The sequence below is a fragment of the Hetaerina americana genome, unplaced genomic scaffold, assembly GCF_022747635.1.
Source record: "Hetaerina americana unplaced genomic scaffold, ioHetAmer1.1.p SCAF_2, whole genome shotgun sequence".
Lineage (NCBI taxonomy): Eukaryota > Metazoa > Arthropoda > Insecta > Odonata > Calopterygidae > Hetaerina > Hetaerina americana.
The window spans coordinates 76734220-76740322 of NW_027286763.1; positions in this window are offsets into that span (position 1 = coordinate 76734220).

Genomic DNA, 6103 nt, shown 5'->3' on the forward strand with positions numbered 1-6103 from the left:
TTTTTAAATGGGGCTCAGTTATTTGAACTAATTTTTTTCGGGGTCGTAATGAGTTTCCTCTAAATTTTCACGGCACATCAGCCCTGTTTACCTTCAGCATATATGCCTACCTTTTTACACAATCACCCTTTTGAGTTGTGCGCATTGGAGCAACACTTTTTCATATTTTGACTGGCTTCTTATCAAAACATTCAATTTCATCTAACTTGGTTCTTTTCATCTACATCTACATCTACATAATACCCCGCAAGCCGCCGCAAGGGCGTGTGGCGGGGGTGTTAGGTCACCAACCGTAAAAAGGAATAATCCCACATGCAAAAAAACAACACGGAAAATTACACCCACAGCAGCGCACACACTCATGCAAAAATCCCTTCATCCAATACTCATGCAAACACATAGACCGCAAAACAACTAAAAAATTGCACCCCATGATGCAGCACGAAAGCCATCCTACAACACGGAAGCCAGGACACAACAAGCAAGAAATTGAAACACCACATGAAAATGCACCACGAAACACTCTACCCCCAAAGAGTCTCTAAAAGGCAGGGAATGCGACCCAACGTTGCAGGTAGCAGGAATTTCCCCCCGCGGAGAGGGACGAGGGATTGAAAGGGAAACTTAAAAACAGATGAACAGAACATGAATGAGGTCATTCGGAAAGAATGGGTTATTATAGCAAAACACATAAGGTTAGTGGAAGAGCATGCATTTAAATACAACTAATTATTTTTTAGACGCTGAGGAAGGCAAGTGGAATTTTTGCTATCTATAACCCTGCAGTTGCTATCCCGTATTGTCCGTGGGAAGAAGGAGTCCTTGAGTCGGCTAGTTCTGGCATCTATTTCACGAATTTTATATGCATGATCCAAGCGACTAATGTATGTAGGAGTACGAATAATTTGCGAGACCTCGGTGCTGAAACATGCGGATCTAAATTTATTTAATAATTTCAATCTTGCATTGAATCGTCTCTCAGCCAATGATTCCCACCCCAAATCCATGAGCATTTCGGTGACGCTTTGCGTTTTATCGTAGGAATTTTTTACAAAACGGGCTGCCCGGCGTTGAACCTTCTCAATTTCCCGAATGAGACCTTTTTCACTCGGATCCCACACGCTGCATGCGTATTCTAAATGAGGCCTTACAAGAGCGTGGTAACAACGTTCCTTGACCTTCGAGTCACTTTTGCCGACAGTGCGTCTAATGAATCCCAATTTTTTATATGCTTGACCGCAGACTTAACGTATGTGAGTCCCCCAAGTTAAGTCTTTTGTGAATGTGACACCTAGGTATTTTACCGTATCAACTACTGCTAGGTCACCTCCAGCTAATTTGTAAGCAAATCCCGTTGATCTTTTAAAGAAATTTACCACTGAACATTTATTATAATTTAGAGTCAATCCCCAGTTAGAATACCATTTAGTAATGCAATCTAAATCCTGCTCTAGAATAAAACGATCCTCATAGATACCTCTCACCTTTTGGTGGCCTCTTGCAAATGTATTGCCTAAGCTTTTTAAATATGAGAGTAATTTGATGTGAAAAATGCTGCCTCCTAAACATAAAAAAATATCCAAGGAACTATTGTTTTGAGATATTCAGGTAGTTTAAAAAATATAAAATGAATATTCATTGCAATTACATTGACGAAGTTTAGTCCTAATGTATACATATATGCAGCAAATTATATAAAAAAACCGAATGGAAAATTACAAAAAGATGAATTACATTCAAAAGAATAACAAATAATTTATTCTTCGGTGGATTAACTATTATTACTTTTTATTTCATACGCATCTATTATATTTATACTGAAATTTATTTTTAGACTAAAAAAGTAAAAAAAACAAATGAGCATTACATATATTTAAAAAAATTATAATTAATGGAATGAAAACAAATATAATTAAATGTAATATCATTCCAGGTATTCTTGCCCATTAAGAATAGATTATATACCATCACTTACGAATATTTTTATCTGAGTACTGTGAGAACTTCTCCTTTCTTTTCAGTACAATATTCCTTTCTTAATGCCATATTGGCATCTTCCTATTTTAATTCTCTCTACGAGTAGAAGCCTATTCCTCTTCTACTCCGCTTCCTTCCTCTACTCCGCTTACCCAGCGTTCTCCTTTATATCACGGCCTTCAACATCCCGCTATCTTTCAATATTTCCTCTAGCCACTTTCTCTACCTTTCACGGATTTCCTCCGGCAACTTCCTTTCTCCGCTCAACCTATGTCAAACACCGACGTTAGTTAGTCTTCTTCTCTGTCCAACTTATTTCCTCCTTTCTCCGCCACACCCAATCTCTTAAACTTCAATCTAGGCTGATCCTCTTCCCTCAAAGATAAATGCCTCACATTTATAAAGCATTACCCTTCATATCAAAGTTTTTAAGCAATTAATTTTTTCTTCATATCTTTACCTAGTGCATCTCTCATTATTTTCCTAATGTCTCCTTTGTCTGAATAATTCAGCTCAAATACATAAACTGCTCCACCAGCTCTAGTTTATTCCCTCCTTATTTCATACCTCAACCAAATTTCGATATTTTCATTTTCCTTATTTTTTGTGGATGATCCTCAACCCATAACTCTCATCTCATTATCTCTGTAAAGCTCTCAGTAATAATTTCAAATCATTACTACCTGATTCAACATTATTTGATCATCTCCAGGCATAAGTTACATAATAATCTTTCCTTACGATTTCATTCCCAGCTTACTGCCTACTCGTTGGACCCTTATCATATCCTCAGCATGTATGCTGAAAAGAACCAGCAGTAATGGGTAATCCTGCTCCCTCTCCTTTCAATCACTACTTACTCCTCTAGCAACCACTACCCATCCCGATTCCCTCTCTCTTAACCCTATCTGTCCCGCCTGATTCATGAATAAAGTTCGAATGAAGACAAACTTCTAGTCTATTCCCATATATCGCATTATGTATCTAATAACTTTTACCAGACTACACGGTCATACGCCTTCTCAAAATACATGAAGCACAAATGACTAATGCCCTCAGCACTGCAATGGTATCATACGTTCCTCTCCCTTTGTGAAGCCAAACTGATATTCACGTAAGTAGCTGATAGGACTAATTTGTAATCTTCTATTGACGATTTCGATGAACTAATTTTGCTGCACGTAAAGTCAAACTTATTTTTTTCTTTCCGAAGAAACTGAGGGAGATACCGCAACAGTAACTTGCAACAGAGTCATCCGCTAAGGTGCATTTCAATGCAACAATTTTAGAGTAAAAATCATTCGCCCTGACTGGGATTTGGAAAATTTCAGAGTTTAAGAGGACGCCTCGATAGCTCAACTGGCTAAAGCACTCGACCTGAGATCCCAGTCAAGGCGAATGATTTTTACACTCTGAAATTGTTGCATTATTTTTTTATGATTATCACATAAAAATTCTGCATTTATTTTTGGATGGGTATCAGAAGGGGTCTCATATAATCATATATCTCATTAATTTCCACGTAAATAATGTCTTAAGTTCAAAGAATCCATAACTTTCGTTTTCTCATACACTTTTTAGTAAGTCTGCAGTTGCAATATGTATTCATAATGCTTGTTCAAGTTCATCTTCCGTATTGCTTTTCTTCTCACTACCCACGAGTTCTAGTCCCAAACCATTCTGCCTTCGCATTCCCTATTTATAAACTGGCCCGCCTAATATCGTCACCTTTCAACTCTTCAAAGTATTTCTCCACCATCCCTATATTTCCTCCAGTTTTAATATTAACTTTCCTGACTTCTTCCTTACGGTATACATAGTTTTCCACTTGGCACATTCTAACAACTCTCTTACCTTTTTATACACTACCTCTACTTTTCCATTTCCATGAAATTTCTTCATATCATCGCATTGATATTTCTACTTCTTTCCCTTCCTCTATTATTTTCTCACCCAAGTTCTACTTATTTACGTTTTAATATTCTTCTATTTTTTCTTTCATCCTACCTCCTCAGGCATCTCTTCTGCGACCCATCGTACCAAGTTCTATTGCCCTCTACCATCCTTATAGTTTCATATGCTACACTTTCTAACCCGTTATTAAGCACCATATACTTTTCCCCAACTTTCTACATTTCTTTGATTATAAGTTTTCCGAGGTAATCATTTTCTTACTCCAATTGAATTACGAAGATCCCTTTTTGACACTAATATGTACTCTTACTTATTTTATTGAACTTTAAAATACGTATACTGAACAATATATAATGATTCTGGTGTGCATCAGCAACTGGAAAGAGTGAAACGTTTCCGCTGTTTCTAAACCTCTGGCTGTGATCTATTGATTTTTTTCTAACTCTTAAACCGTACTCTTCTACCACCTTGAAGTGGTGACGGGCTTGTGCATTCCAATTACCCCAAGAGCTGTGCTGGCGGGAGCAATGATAATTGCTCCTGGTAGGATCACCCATGTAAGATAGGTCGAAGGTTAGGAGCTAGACGATAGGCAGCCCTCACAGCGGATGTTCCTCAGTGAGGCAGCTGCAAAGGCGTCTGACCACAGAGGGGAAGCCATGGAGTGATTTTTATTAACACGACACCGTCACTCATAAAAGAAGGCAGCGAGAAACCATCTCATTTATAATTCCCAATATTTCAATAATGGAGCGTATAGAGAAAATGAGTCCTGGCAACTCCTCCCAATCGGCCGTGCGTAGTACATGGCTTAGTTGCAGGCTTACTCGACGAAGAGATGGAATGGGCATTAAGGGAAGTGAAATCAAATAAGATCGTGAGAATAAACAATATTCCTGCGAAAATACTTAAATGTTTATGTAAATATGGAAGGAAGAGTTTTGCTGATGGAACAGTTTTCGTACCTCGTGTTGTTTGTGTGTTTTGGACCAACATGGTCAAAGTAGTAGGGATGTAAGGAGAAGAATTGCATGAGGCAGAGGCTTTCACAAGGAGGAGGGAGTTGATGATAGAGACGTAGAGTAAAGTTGTTAAGAAATGTCTCATCAAAACGTTGATATTGAGCGTAGTTACATACGCCGCGAAAACATGATCCCTGAAGCAGAGTGATAGCCGCGAATTGGTGTATTTTGAAATGTTGGTGTGGTTAAGAATGGAGAAAATGAAATGGAATGAAAGGAAAATAAATGAGGAAGTACTAGGTTTGCAGGGCGAGGAGAGGAGTTTGTTTGGGGAAATCCTGAGGAGGCAGGGAAAGTAGATGCACAAAGCATATTGATTGACGATAAAATCTTGAAGACGATGATAGAGGGGAGAATATTTGGCCAAAGAAAAAGGAGCAAAAATTGTATTGGGATGTTTAATGAAGTTAAGGGAAGAAAGAAGTATACGGAGATTAAGAGGGACTTAATCACTAAGTATGATGTTGGGTTATTTCTTTTAAGAAGAGAAAAGAGAAACAGTTCGTTGTAAGGTCCATTCAAAACACGCCTAGACCGGTATTTGACCAAATTATAATAATAAATATAAATGTGTACATTCATGTTTTTGTTTGTATATATGATATTAATCACAGATACTTTTTTAGGATTCCATTTGTGAAAACAAGGCTCATAATTATGAGAAATACCTATGATCGGAGGAAGGAAAATCGGAAGTGAATTTGAATTACACTATTTTAACAAATTTTGGTCATTAGAAAATGTTTATATTTTTATTGCATTATTAAATTTTAAAAATAATCACAAAATGACTTGAAATTGTAAAAGAAACAGACAAAACACTTGTAATTTCAATGCAACAATTTCAGAGTGTAAAAATCATTCGCCTTGACTGGGATTCGAACCCAGATCCCTCAATATCCGGACTCGACCAGATATTGAGGGATCTGGGTTCGAATCCCAGTCAAGGCGAATGATTTTTACACTCTGAAATTGTTGCATTGAATTGCACATTAGCGGATGACTCCGTTAAAAGTTACTGTTGCGGCATCTCCCGCAGTTTCTTTGGAATTTGTCAAAGTGAAAACACCATAAGTGTTTAAAGTTGGCTTTAACCTCGTGGACTGTGGCGCCTTGCGCACGACTTCGAATGCCTGTGACATTGTATGTACGGTATTTCGTCACAACATCTTGTTCCTTTAAAAGCCCCA